This window comes from Mobula birostris, chromosome 17, assembly GCF_030028105.1.
Source record: "Mobula birostris isolate sMobBir1 chromosome 17, sMobBir1.hap1, whole genome shotgun sequence".
Taxonomy (NCBI): domain Eukaryota; kingdom Metazoa; phylum Chordata; class Chondrichthyes; order Myliobatiformes; family Myliobatidae; genus Mobula; species Mobula birostris.
In genome coordinates this window covers 51,472,653-51,485,956 of record NC_092386.1, presented here as the reverse complement: position 1 = coordinate 51,485,956, position 13,304 = coordinate 51,472,653, and the positions used below count along the sequence as shown (strand labels likewise).

Genomic DNA, 13,304 nt, shown 5'->3' with positions numbered 1-13,304 from the left:
TGGAATGAAATGAAAATGCATGGGAAAGGTCCGTGTTAGCAAGGGTGCAGGAAAATGGTTGTTTTTGAAATGAAAAATCCACAAATCAGCAGGAGACCTGAAATAGAAATTGAGAGATGTACAGCTGGTCTACTAATGCTTTCTAAATAGAGGCCAATGCCCTGGCAGAGAAGCTTCCAACAGAAAACTCAGCGGCAGAACTTGGTTCTTGTGAAAGATCCATACCCTTAAGCTCAATCCTTCCATGTCAGATCAGGCCAAATCATAGCAGCTTCCGCTAAAAATAAATTAATGAAGTGAGCAGAACAGCCCAGGACAAACAGTGTGATCAGGAGAAAGTCAAAGTGCTGTTCCTGAAGCTGAGTTTTGAGCCAGGTTGGAAAAGTGAAGCAATCTAGATGCACATGCTGAAGTAGGAATTGTATTCACAGTCAGAACAACTACATTCATTAAAAATATTCAGCAATTTGCTTTATTTACCTGTATCTCCTTCATTAAGGGGACTACATCATGAGCAGAAAATGGAGTATGGCAGTTGCAGAGAAAACGTGTTAACTTGTTGCTGTAAAGGGGGAGTGTTTGGGCTCCGAGACTGTGGTATGAGAAGCAGTGCATCAACAGTAACAAAATTCTTGCATCGTTTTCTGTTCCTGGAAAGCTTTTAGTTGGTTTTCCCAGTTGTGCATCGTCAACTAGGCTTCTGCTACTCTTCACCATTTTGAATTTGGACAACAGCTTTATTTCTCTTTGTCTTCAAGCATCCTATTTATGGGCTGCCACTGACACTTCAGTTGTATAAGCTGAAGTATGTCACCTCTCTGTAACCTGAGTTACACTTGAGGAATAAGGTTCCTCTTGTCCTCACCAATACATGAGTCTCCACATCTAACATATTCCCTGCAGTTTCCGCCATCTCCAATGAGATCCCACCTCCGAACACATCTACACCTACCTTCTCCACTCTCTACAGGGATTGCTCCTCATGGATTTTTGCTCCTTGAGGTACTTAACCATCCAACCATCCCAAATATTATACCTGCCCCAACCTCTCCTCCCTCACCACCCTTCAAGGCCCTAAACAGCCCTTCCAAGTAAGGCAGCACTTTACATGTGAATCCTTCAGTGTCATTTATTCCATCCAGTGTTCCCAGTGTGCGCTCCACTATATCAGTGAGACATGATGGAGATTGGAGAATCACTTCATCAAGCACTTTCACTCTGTCTGCTGTAACTGCCAGGATCCCCCGGTGGCCAGCTATTTTAATTCCTCTTCCCATTCCCACACTGACATCTCTGTCCATTGACTTGACTACTGCCAACTTGAGGTGAAGCGCAGGTTAGGTGAACAACATCTCATTCCATATTGGTTGCCACAGAATCAATGTTGATTTCTCTAACTTCCGAAGACCAATATCTCATTTCCCCTGTCCATTGTTTTCCTTTATCTCACTGGCCCCATTACCCCTTCTCTTTCCCCCATTCCCATCATCACAACCTGCTCCCTCTGGTCTCCCATTTCCTTCACTATATTCCATCGCCTACTGTCCTGTCCTATCAGATTTCACCTTCATTAGCCCTTTGTCTCTTCCACACATTACTTTCCAGCTTCTCACATCATTCCTCACTCCCCCCTCCACCCCCCTTTCCCACTAAATACCCATCTTCTCCCTCTTACCTGGATTTATTTACCAGCCACCAGCTTGTGTTCTTCCCCACCCCCCTTTTTATTTTGTCTTCTGCCCTCTTTCTTTCCAGTCCTAATGAAGGATATTGATCCCAAATGTCGACTATTCATTTCCTTCCATGTATGCTGCCTGACGTGCTGAGTTCCTTTTGTGTGTGTTGTTAGATTTCTTGTTCTGTGCATTCTCAAAGCCAGTTGTGTTTTTTAAAATTTAATTCTAAGCACTTCAGCCTTTGTTCCTGGAGCTTCCTTTCAACTTTCGCCACTAACAGTTGTATAAATGACGACTCCAGAAGGCCATTTTCCACAGCACAATTAACGTCTCTGTCCCTGCATAGCATATTTTGTTTTAATGAGGCATGCTTAAATCGCCCAACCTGGAGGACCGGACTATCTGTTTTACTTGGTCTCTATTTTCCAGATCTATCTGACATGGATGGAAAGCAAAAAAGGCTGCAGATTGTGGAAATCTGAAATTAAAAACTACAGATGCTCATTTGTGGAGAGGGAATCTTTTAAATGTTTTAGGTTAAAATTCCTTTATGCGAATTGATAAAGGTGATTGTGGAAGATGGAGAGTGGCAAGGAGAACAAAGGAAATGTCTGATGGGATGGAGAGCAGGGTTGCCCATGAGACACAGTTGCATTTGATGCCAGCAAAGAAAGGGAACTAAACACTTACAATCCTGTCTAATGCGGGGTTGAACCTGCCAAAGGCAAAAGCTCTTGCTAGTGCAGACTTTGGGATCATTAGAGCTGACATGTTGCCTATTGAGCAAGGCATAGACTCCAGAGATCAGGCTTAAAATGCACAGAAGCTAAATGCAGATGGTTCTGAGTGTCTTTAGAATATTAGCATGTACCTATGTGAACCCACAGATTGGAAGTTGGCAAATTGAGGAGTGGAAAGTAAGAGATGACTAAAATACACGGAACATGCAGGAATTTAAGAGATATGTAAGAAGTGGAATCAACGTTGTTGATATTATTAACAAAGGGTTCAAGAAATTGGTTAGTGTACAGTTGGAACAAAGCATTAATGATATTACAAAAAGCCAAGGATCTAGGAAAAGATCTCCGTCTGTGGCTGGGCGTCAAGGGCATTACTGACTATGCAAGGAAAAACAGTGTTGACTTTTCCCGGTAACGCCTATACCAAAGAATTCTACATCTTCAGAACAAAAAAAAAAAATTGCCCAATGGCTCTAACCTCTCTGTATATCGGCAGCACAGCAGTGGAAACTGCAGGCAGTTTCAAACTCTTGGGAGTGCACGTCACACATAGCCTCTCATGGCCCCAGAAAAATCGTACACAATCAGGAAAGCTCGCCAATGCCTTTACTGTTTGAGGAGACCGAAGAGAGCTGGACCATGTACATTTGTACATCTGTACTCATGTCCTTCATCAATAGAGCGCATCCTAATATGCTGCATCACTGCATGATATGGAAACTGCACTGCTGCGATCAGAAAGGCTCTGCAGGCATCACTGACACCAGCCTAGTCGCCATCAAGGACATGTGTTCAGAAAGGTGCTAGAAAAGGGCCAGTAACATCATGAAGGATCCCACCCTCCCTGCCCATGAACTGTTTGTCCCACTCCCATCAGGGAGGAGGCTGCATAGCAACCATGCCAGGACCACCAGGCTCAAAAATAGTTACTTTCCCCAAGCAGTAAGCCTGATGAAAACCTCTGCCCACTAACCCACCTCTCCACACCCTCCACCACCACTACTTTGTCATTTTTGAGAGGAAAATTGGATCCACCATGTTGAAATGGCTCAGCAAGACTCTATGGGCCAAATGGCCTAATTCTACTTCTATATCTTATGTTCTTTCCTGTCGGTCAGCTTATGTACAGACACTCGAGTGCCTAGCATCACTTTATAGATAATACATACACTGTCTATCTATATAAGCTGTCATATATATGTATATTTATTGTGTTCTTTATCTTATTGTTTTTTTAATGCTACATTGTATCCAGAACAACAATTATATCATTCTCCAATACAATTCTGTACCGAAAATGGCATAAAGCAAAGTTTGGAAATATTTGTCTTTAAGAAAGATGCGCAATCGACGTTCTAAGGAAGAACAAGGTATGCCATCTGGGGCAATATTATGGTGTATGTGGAGAAAAAGTGGAGTCCTGGATCAAATCTACTACTATATTACCGTATACTTTAGCACGGCCATTGAGGATGCTGCAATAAATGGATGAAGATTAGTAAAACGTAATGATGCTTAAAAGGGAACAATTGGAACTTAGCTATCCCAGAAGTGACTGGTGAACCAACAATGTGATTTATAGCAAATCTAGGCGTAGAAGAGTAGTTGCATGCAACTTGGATTAAAATACTCTTTGGTTTGGAGTTAATGAATTCACTGATATGAAAAGACTTTTATTTTTTAAAAAAAGATTAGTATACAAGATTGTTCTTATATTTTCTAATGAGGTGATGAATGTGAAAGAGGTGACCAGTTTGCTGGGAAATTGGATGTAAGAGGTAAGTAACGGTTTGTGGGCTAAAAGATTGATGTTGTCATCGACCAAAATGTGATTGGAAAAGGAACGGCCCAACAAGTTCCTGCTTTCAGTTAAGTAGGTTGCAAGTCATTCAGCCGTTAATGTCCTATCTGTGGTGCTGGTATCTGTCTTTTAACAGATAATTACCAAAATGTTTGTTCATTTTGTAGTTTTAATTCTGAGGAAAAACCACATTTGAAATATTTACTCACCTCTTATTTGGGCAAGTAATATTAATTTATTCTTAATTTTTACTTTTTATTTCTATCTTCCATTTTTCATTTGGTCAGCCGTATCTTTCAGTCCATATTTGTCAAATGCTGACTGAATATCTTGACTATTTGGAAATTTTACTAGGAGTTCTGCTTTTAAAAGTAATTTAGGCAGGAAACCACTAGATTACTCAAGGAAATTGAATGAGATTAGAATGCATGAAGTTGTTTTCCTAACCAGCTTAATACAAGGACATAATCTTTTTAACTTTCTCCTACATTGTCTATGTTTTTATTTTACATCTGAATTTGTTTTGCTTATTATGTGAACTAGTTCATGTGTTACATTGATAATGTACTTTATGCATTAAGTGAAGTAGGACATCTTTAGAAAAAGTTTTCTTGGTCGAGGAATCTTGGACATGGTTTGAAATCCTGCCAGAATATATGACTATATGACTGACTTTGTTAGGGGGTTTAGAAATTTGCGAAACACACCCTCCAGAATCTTCTACTCCTGCTCTACACTTCTGCAATTAAAATGTTGAATATCCCCGCAAAAATTGCCAGTGGCATGTAATTCTTAATCCATGTGTGATTCTAGTATACTTCATGTAAAATGGTTACAACTCTTTTTGTTCAGAATAATAGCAGCAAATTTGCGAATCCACTAATGGTCACTGGACCTCGAGCTCAGTGTGTTGTTTGAGGTTATTATTAGTATTTTTAAACCTGTCATTTCTTCAGATGTTTATTGAGGGGTGCTGATGTAGTAGCTGCTTAATTTATTTTCTGTTTTTGTAATGATATAGACAATTATCACCAAATACTTAACAACTTTTTTCTTACAAGACTGGATTGAGTAGAAATAGGGATGATGTTTCACTTGCATTGGAAACTAGAAGCAAGGTATCACAATCTCAAAACATGGGGTCCACCATTCAGAGAAGGGCTAGGAATTTCTTATATTTCTTTCCCCAGAGGTGGTTGAATATTTGGAATTCTTTACCAAATGGGCTGTGGGGAATCAGTTATTGGGACTATTCAAGAACGTTTTGGCTATTAATGGATTCAAGGGTGTAATACTGGAGAGTAGCACTGAACTAAATCAGTGGTCCCCAACCATTGGGCTGCAAAGCATGTGCTACTGGGTCGTGAGGAAATGATATGATTTGGCAATATGAGTCAGCTGCACCTTTCCTCATTCCCTGTCACGCACTGTTGAACTTGAACCCCCCCCCCCGTTGGCCGGTCCACAAGAATATTGTCAATATTAAACCGGTCTGTGGTGCAAAGAGGGTTGGGGACCCCTGAACTAAATGATCAACCACGACCCAGTTGAAAAGTGTGTGAGAAATGAGGGGGAAAATTACCCCTTTTACTAATATTCATGTTCGTGTATTCATTGGAAGGATGCTCAAATGATATGTAAATGATCGTCTGATAAAATCATAAAATTGTGCAAAGGTTGTGAACCAGAAATTGTCCTTGAAAAAATGTACAATCTTAACAGTGTGGTGATATCAGTGGGGCATCTGGCACCCCCTAGTATCTGATCCTGTGGATGCATCCCTGTGTGATTGGTGTGGGTGGAGCAGCATGTGGAATAAAAGGAGATATTAAAAGAAAGAAAATAGGACAAAACAGGATGAAGGAACGAATTACAACATTTAAAAGGAACTTTTAAAAATACAATCTGTTGAGTGCTCATGTATGATTCTTTGGATTCAGTTGTTCCCTCACAGAACTCCACATTTTAGCTTTCAGCTACAGCATTAAACCACACCATCAGGATTCTTAAACATGAAGCAACAGCCTTCAACATTGAGGGCAAAGTTCACTCACCACAAATTCAACTGTGGTTCACAATGAATTGCTTACCATAAATTGATGCATTTCCATCCATAAAAGTTCTGAGTGATCGATTTTTTTTTTCCACAGAAGCTTTTAGCCTTTTAAATAGAAATTGCAGAAAAGGAAAACAGTTAATTAAATGCTAATTTTGCTCAATATCATAAGCAAATGCTTCTGATTGCTAGAGCCACATTGTAGCAGTAGTGTTCCAATATGAGACTGGAATCTCATTGGTATCCCAGCAAGAAAATTTATTTGCAAAATTATTTCACAAGTGTATGCAGCTACATTTCAAATTGAATGGTGAATTCCGTCAAACTTCATTATCGCTATGTTCTAATATCACAAGTTAAAGTTTACTTTTCGGTAGTTCATTTTCTATCCAATTGAATTTTATTATTTATTTGCTGTACCCTGATTATATATTAAGGTAAAATTTTACATGACTTTGAATCTACTCATTTACTTATTGAGTTTGTTTACAGCAAGTGAGCCTGACCAAAAAAAAGTCTCTGAACTTTCTGGGGCTTCTGTTTAAAAAGTGATAGAGCTATGATTTAATCTGAAAATCTGTTAAAGGGACTGGGGTAATCTGAATTTTCTGAAAAAAAAAGGGAATGTATATTTCAAGGAAAATGGTGATGGGTGATCTCAAATGGGTGCCACAGTGGCGTAGCAGTGAGTTCAATGCTTTTACATCTTGAGACGTTGGAGGACAAAAGTAAATTCCAGCAGCATCTGTAAGGAGGTCGTATGTTCTTCCCATGACTGCATGAGTTTCTTCTGGATGTTCCAGTTTCCTCCCAGAGTCTAAAGATATACTAGTTAGTTAGTATGTTAATTAGTCATTGTAAATTGTCCTGTGCATAGGCTAATGTTAAATAGGTCACAAGATCACAAGACAAAGGAGTAGAAGTAGGCCATTCAGCCCATCGAGTCTGCTCCGCCACTCCACCATGAGCTAAACTATCCTCCCATCTAGTTCCAATTTCCGGCTTTTTCCCCATATCCCTTGAAACCCTGACTAATTAGATACCTATCAATCTCTTCCTTAAACACCTTCAATGATCAGGCCTCCACAGCTGTATGTAGCAACGAATTCCATAAATCCATGACCCCCTGGCTAAAAAAAAGAATTCTCCTCATCTCTGTTTTAAATGGGTACCCTCTAATTCTAAGACTGTGCCCTCCTGTCCTAGACTCACCCACCAAGGGAAACAGCCTTTCCACATCGACTCTGTCCAACCTTTTCAACATCCGAAATGTTTCTATGAGATCCCCTCTCATTCTTCTATACTCTGATGAATACAGTCCAAGAGCTGACAAGTGGGTTGCTGGGCACGGCTCGTTAGGCTGGAAAGGCCTGTTCCACACTCTATCTCTAAATTTGAAAATAAGAAATAAATCTCAATCAGAGTATGGCTGAAGAATTTAGTCGCCTCATCAGTGAAGGCTCCTCCACTTAGTCATAGAAATAAAAAAACTATAGCCCAGAAACAGACCTTTTGGTCCATCTAGTCCATGCTGAACCATTTAAACTGCCTAGTCCCATCAACCTGTGCTTATACCATTGCCTTCCATACCCCTACCATCCATGTAGCTATCTAAACTCCTCTTGAACATTGAATCAGAATTGCATTCACTACCTATGTCGGCAGCTCACTTCACACTCTGAGTGAGGAAGCTCCCCTCATGTTCCTCTAAAGGTTTTACCTTTCACCCTTAACCCATGACCTCTAGTTGTAGTCTCACCCAGCCTCAGTGGAAAAAGCCTGCTTGTATTTACTGTATCTATACCTTTATCAAATCTGCCCTCAACCTTCCAAATTCTAAAGAATAAAATTCTAACGAACGTGTGAACTCTTTCCTTATATCAGGTCCTTTAGTCCCAGCGACATCCTTGTAAATTTTCTCTGTACTCTTTCAATCTTAATTACATCTTTCCTGTAGGTAGGTGAACAAGATTGCACACAATACTCCAAATTAGGCTTCACCAACATCTTATACAACTTCAACATAACATCTCAATTGCTGTACTCAATATTTTGATCTTTGAAGGCTGATATGCCAAAAGTGTTCTTTATGGACCCTATCTACCTCTGACACCACTTCCAATGAATTATGGATCTGTATTCCCAGACCCCTTTGTTCTGTCAACTTCTATCAAGTTTCTGAAATTATGCATCATCAGATTACACGTCTATGAAATTTAGAAAGAAATGTTAAGCAGATAAGACATTTACTTGCAAAGTGATTTTACTTTTATCATGCATGATTAGTTGACATTATAGTCAGATATTTTGCATAAGAACCCATTGCAATTTAACTCTTTTATCTGTTCTCTCTAATAGATGTCCTAAAAAATGATATCATGCTGTATGTTTCTTATGAAATTCATAAAGGGAAATGGAGATGGTTTTAAACTGATTACAGGCAGCATATTGTCACTTTCAACAGAACCAATTAAGAATTGTATTGAAAAGTTAATTTCAATGAAAATATTTCACTTAACAATTCAATACATTCTATTTTCCTGTTCACAACTATTGGTCATATTTTCTATATATGTAATTGGTTAGTGCATACTCTTTACTATTTGTTAAGCAGTTTCCTCATTTCTTACAGATACCTTCCATATTGTGGTGTAACTTAATAGATCCTGGCTTCTTTTGTTAATTCTTCCATTTTCATCTGGAAGCCAGTATCATGGAGATCATATTTATACTTGATCATGAACTGCAGTATGATCATACTGGTCTTACCCACATTCATCATTCCTCTCATCTCCAGCAGGATGTACTGCCTAAGTGAAATCTTTGGCTTCATGAAGAGTTATTGGCTGCAGGGGCGTATCTACAGAAAATAGCGCCTATGGCAAGCACTGAAATTGCATCCCTGTTCAAACATCTGACACCCATCTTTTAGATAACTTTACTATAATATCAGCTCAAAAATACAAGTCAAGCTTGTTAATCTTTTAATTAACAAATTATGGCACTACATGAAAATTATACCTGCACCTTCCTTGCTTTCACTGATGCAAATTGGTCTACGATGTGATCAAAGTCAGTTTCTTCTCTTTCTACACTTAGCAGAGCAAGATCAGAGTCTGCCATGACCCATGGAGGCTCTCAAATATGAAAGTATTGGTTTTAACTTGCTGAATGATCTCTCACAGCTGGCAATGGAAACCGTGATGGTTATGAATAGTAATGTGAAGATTGGGGAAGATGCTCTCATCTCCATACTGGAAATAAATTCAAGAAGCTCTTCAGGTCTTGATATTTTCATGTTGACCCGCCGTGATAGCAACATTCTGCAATCCAAAATTGCTTCATATAGCTGCTGTCCATCAACATCAGAGCTGTACAATTCGCCCAAATTTTCACACTTCTTCTTTAGGTTGTTACTGTCGGCGCCATAACACAGTCCCTGGACATCGAGAAGGAACCCAAACTTGGCGTCAGTGTCGCGCAAATGAGCCAACCTTTCGTCCATTTCTCTGTGAAGATGGTCGAGTGTTCCCTTCATGACTCTTTCCATTTCCTCCTTAGCTGTTAACCCAGTGTCTCTCGAGTTCTCATCAGCCATTCATTTCTTTCGTCTCTGACGTCTTTCAACTTCAATACTTATTCTTGACAGAGACCGACTCCTCCTTCGAGTAACTCACTGACCAACATTTCTCTTTCATCATAAAAATGATCTCAGAGGGCTTTGAAATCCAGGGCATCATTGTGGAAGTTCATGCTAGGATCCTGCAGTCTCTTTTGAATACGGTCAATGCGAATGAGTACTTTGTTCCAAAAACCCAGCAAAATCAGAAAATCGTAACTCAACATGTGGTTGTACAGCTGCCTTGCGTCACTTCTTGTTTCAGTGATCTTGTTTTCATTGTCTATCATGTCCTGAAGAACTTGAAGTATCTCCTCAAGGTACGTTGACGGGTTTCACTGCTTCTGTCCTTGCACTCCACCTGGTTTTGGACTCCAACTTAACCACAGGCACAGTGTTTTTGAGTTTTTCCCAGCGCTGTGTTGAACGAGAGAAAATCACGTAGAGAGCTTCAATGGTTCCAAAAAAACTTGACCATCATTGTATCCTGCTTGGCTGCATGTACACCCACCAAGTTGGGTGAGTGATTGTCGCAATTCACAAACAATGTCAGGTTGTTTTTCTCACTTATTCTTTGATGAACACCACTTCTGTGTCCAGCCATTACAGCAGCATTGTCATAGCACTGTGACCAACAATCTTGTAGCTCCATTTCGTCCTTCTCTAGCTGTTTCAAGATGTCTTCAACCAAGCTCTCAGCATCCTTCTGGCTTACCTGGATAAAACCAAGGAAGGACTCTCTAACACGGACTGTTTTCCTCTCAACATCAATTTCCACATACCTCACTACTTCTGACATCATGATGTGCCTGATCAGGAGTTGAGTCAAACATAAGACCATAGTACTTGGCTTTAGGAATGCTCTCAGTAAACTCTGGTGAACAGTGAATGCCATCGTGTGGATGAATTTGTTCTGGACACAGGGTGAAAGACAAGACATGGATCCAGGATGATTTTCCAAATGAGTGAGGTGTTCTTTTATGACAGGGTCAAAGATGGCCCTGTAAGCCAAGGAAATTTCTCACATTGGAGTCACTGTCTAGCTGAAGTGACTCCCTGTGTCCTCGCAAAGCCAGGTTCTGAGTCGCAAGGAATTTTATGCAATGAAGGATTCTTGTCAGGATGTCACGCCACTTCTGCTTTTCCTTCTCAATCTGTGACTGAAGTACCGGGTCAATAACACCTCTGTTTCCAGCTAAGTTTCTTTCTATTTCTTTCCACTGTGTGAAGCATTCCCGATGATTCTTGGCATTTTCATGAACACTAATCCTTTCAGGTGCTTTCCACTGGTTGAATCCACTTTCCTGCTCCAATGAGGATTGATGGTCTGACCGGGAATAGAGAAGACAACAGATACAAAATGCAGACTTTTTAGAAGCGAAATAGACCAGCCATGAGCGAGTCACTTCCCCACCACGACCATTTCCCAATTTCCTCTTGAACCAAGATTTGTTCATTGGGCGGTTATTTTTTGGTAGAAAAGGCCCCTCACTGTTCTGGAAATACTTCAAACCCAGCTTTATTATTTCTGTTCTCAACGCGTCAGGCAGAATTGCTTTTCCAATATCCTTGTCGAACTTCAGAAGTCCAATGTCATGCTGTTCAATCACCTCTGGTATGACAGTTCGAGGCTCTTTGACACCATCCAGTTCACTAGGTTCAGTGTCGTCAGGTAAAATCTCGTCAATAAACTCAACATCATCACCACCACCATCGTCTTCCCCTCCAGTCATGTCCACATTCTCTGTGGCAGCCTCACTCTTAATCTCGTCATACTCGGATATATCTGACTTGACTGCCTCCTCGGCTTGTGACGCATTTGTACTCGATCCACCTTTGGATTCTAACAAACTTGTAGCAGGTGCAGGCGACTCCATGGAACGTGTCGAACTACTTGTTTCAGGCTTTTCAAAGAAGGGCATGAAGAACTTGACTTCTTGGCTTCCTCTACCTCCAACTTTCGTCTCTTCCGTCCTTCAGCTCCACTTTCCTACTTTGTGAAGAAACGTTTCATAGTTTTCTTACACAATGCTCTGAAATAAGGCCATCCTAGTGCTTCTCACCCATGATAATCAAAGGCAGATCATACATCTGAAGAAAATTCTTTTTTCACTATCCGAGGATGGCTTGTCTGACTTTAATAGAAACTGCTCAGTGGCGCCCCCCCCCCCCCTTCAAGTGGCACCCAGGGCACGTGCCATACCTGCCATACCTTAGATACGCCACTGATTGGCTGATCTTAGCCAATGAGAACTTTCCGGGCACCTTGGCTTAGCTTCGCATTTAATTAACAAGAGTGTAGGTTTTGAACTTTACTGTGAAAATTAGTGAAGATATTCATTACATCATGAAAATTTTCCCCATAAGGCTGAGTTAGTAATATTTCTGGATCCTCATCTCAAGGTTAGGATCCTAACCTACATTTCTAGATCCTAATCCCTGTAATTAAACTAACAAGGTTGTTGTCATGGGTGACTTCAACTTCCCAAATATTAGTTGGCACTTCCTTAGTGCGAAAGATTTAGATGGGGTTAGAGTTTGTCCGATGTGTTCAGCAAGGATTCCTGACTCAATATGTATACATATGACTAGAAGAGAGGCCATACTAGATCCGGTACTAGGCAATGGACCTGGTCAGGTGACAGAAATCACATTGGGTGAACATTTTGGAGACAATGACAACAGCTCCCTGACGTTTTGCATAGCCTTGGAGAAGGATAGGAACAAACTGTATGGAATGTATTTAATTGAGGGAGGGGTAACTTGGGAGTGTAAACTGGGAACAGATGTACTCAGGCAAATGAACAATGGAAATGTGGAGGTTGTTTAGGGAGAATTTACATGGGCTGTTAGGTGGGTCTGCCCCTTTGAAGTATGGAAAGAATGGTAGGATGAAGGAACTTTGCTTGACAAGAGATGTGGAGCATCTAGTCAAGGGAGGAAAGAAAGGGTTTAAAGGGCAAGTAATAGACAAGACTCTAGAGAGTTACAAGTATCCAGGAAGGAGCTTAAGAATGTACTTAGGAGAGCTGGAAGGGGGCATGAGAAGGACTAGGTGAGCAGGATTAAGGAAAGCCCCAAGGCATTCTACACATTGTGAAGAGCAGGGGGACGATGAGAGTGATGCAAGGGATAGAAAAGGAAATGTGGCTGGAGTTAGAAGTTGGGGGAGGTCCTTAATGAATACTTTGCTTCATTATTCACCAGTGAGAAGATCCTTGATGTTTGTGAGAACAGTGTAAAACAGGTTGGTATGCTATAACATTGAGTTTTAGAAACAGGCTGAGAAGTGGTGGATAGAGTTCAACCCAGAAAAGTGTGAAGTGATTCCACTTGGAAGGTTGAATTTGAAAGCCGAATACTAGGTTAATGGCAGGATTCTTGGCAGTGTGGAGGAACGGGGATTTTGGGG

The 13,304-nt window shown here is 40.6% G+C and overlaps 1 protein-coding gene and 1 long non-coding RNA gene across 2 annotated transcripts in view; one reads left to right on the top strand and one right to left on the bottom strand.

Annotated features, from left to right (window-relative positions):
• Positions 1–6,380, bottom strand: part of LOC140211677 (uncharacterized) — a 29,738-nt gene extending 23,358 nt beyond the window's left edge. Inside the window, exon 1 of the long non-coding RNA XR_011889545.1 lies at positions 6,308–6,380. This is a non-coding gene — a long non-coding RNA (uncharacterized lncRNA). The remainder of the gene's footprint in view (positions 1–6,307) is intronic.
• Positions 1–13,304, top strand: part of LOC140211676 (chondroitin sulfate synthase 3-like) — a 243,901-nt gene that overhangs the window by 42,592 nt on the left and 188,005 nt on the right. The gene's annotated exons all lie outside the window — the stretch shown is intronic.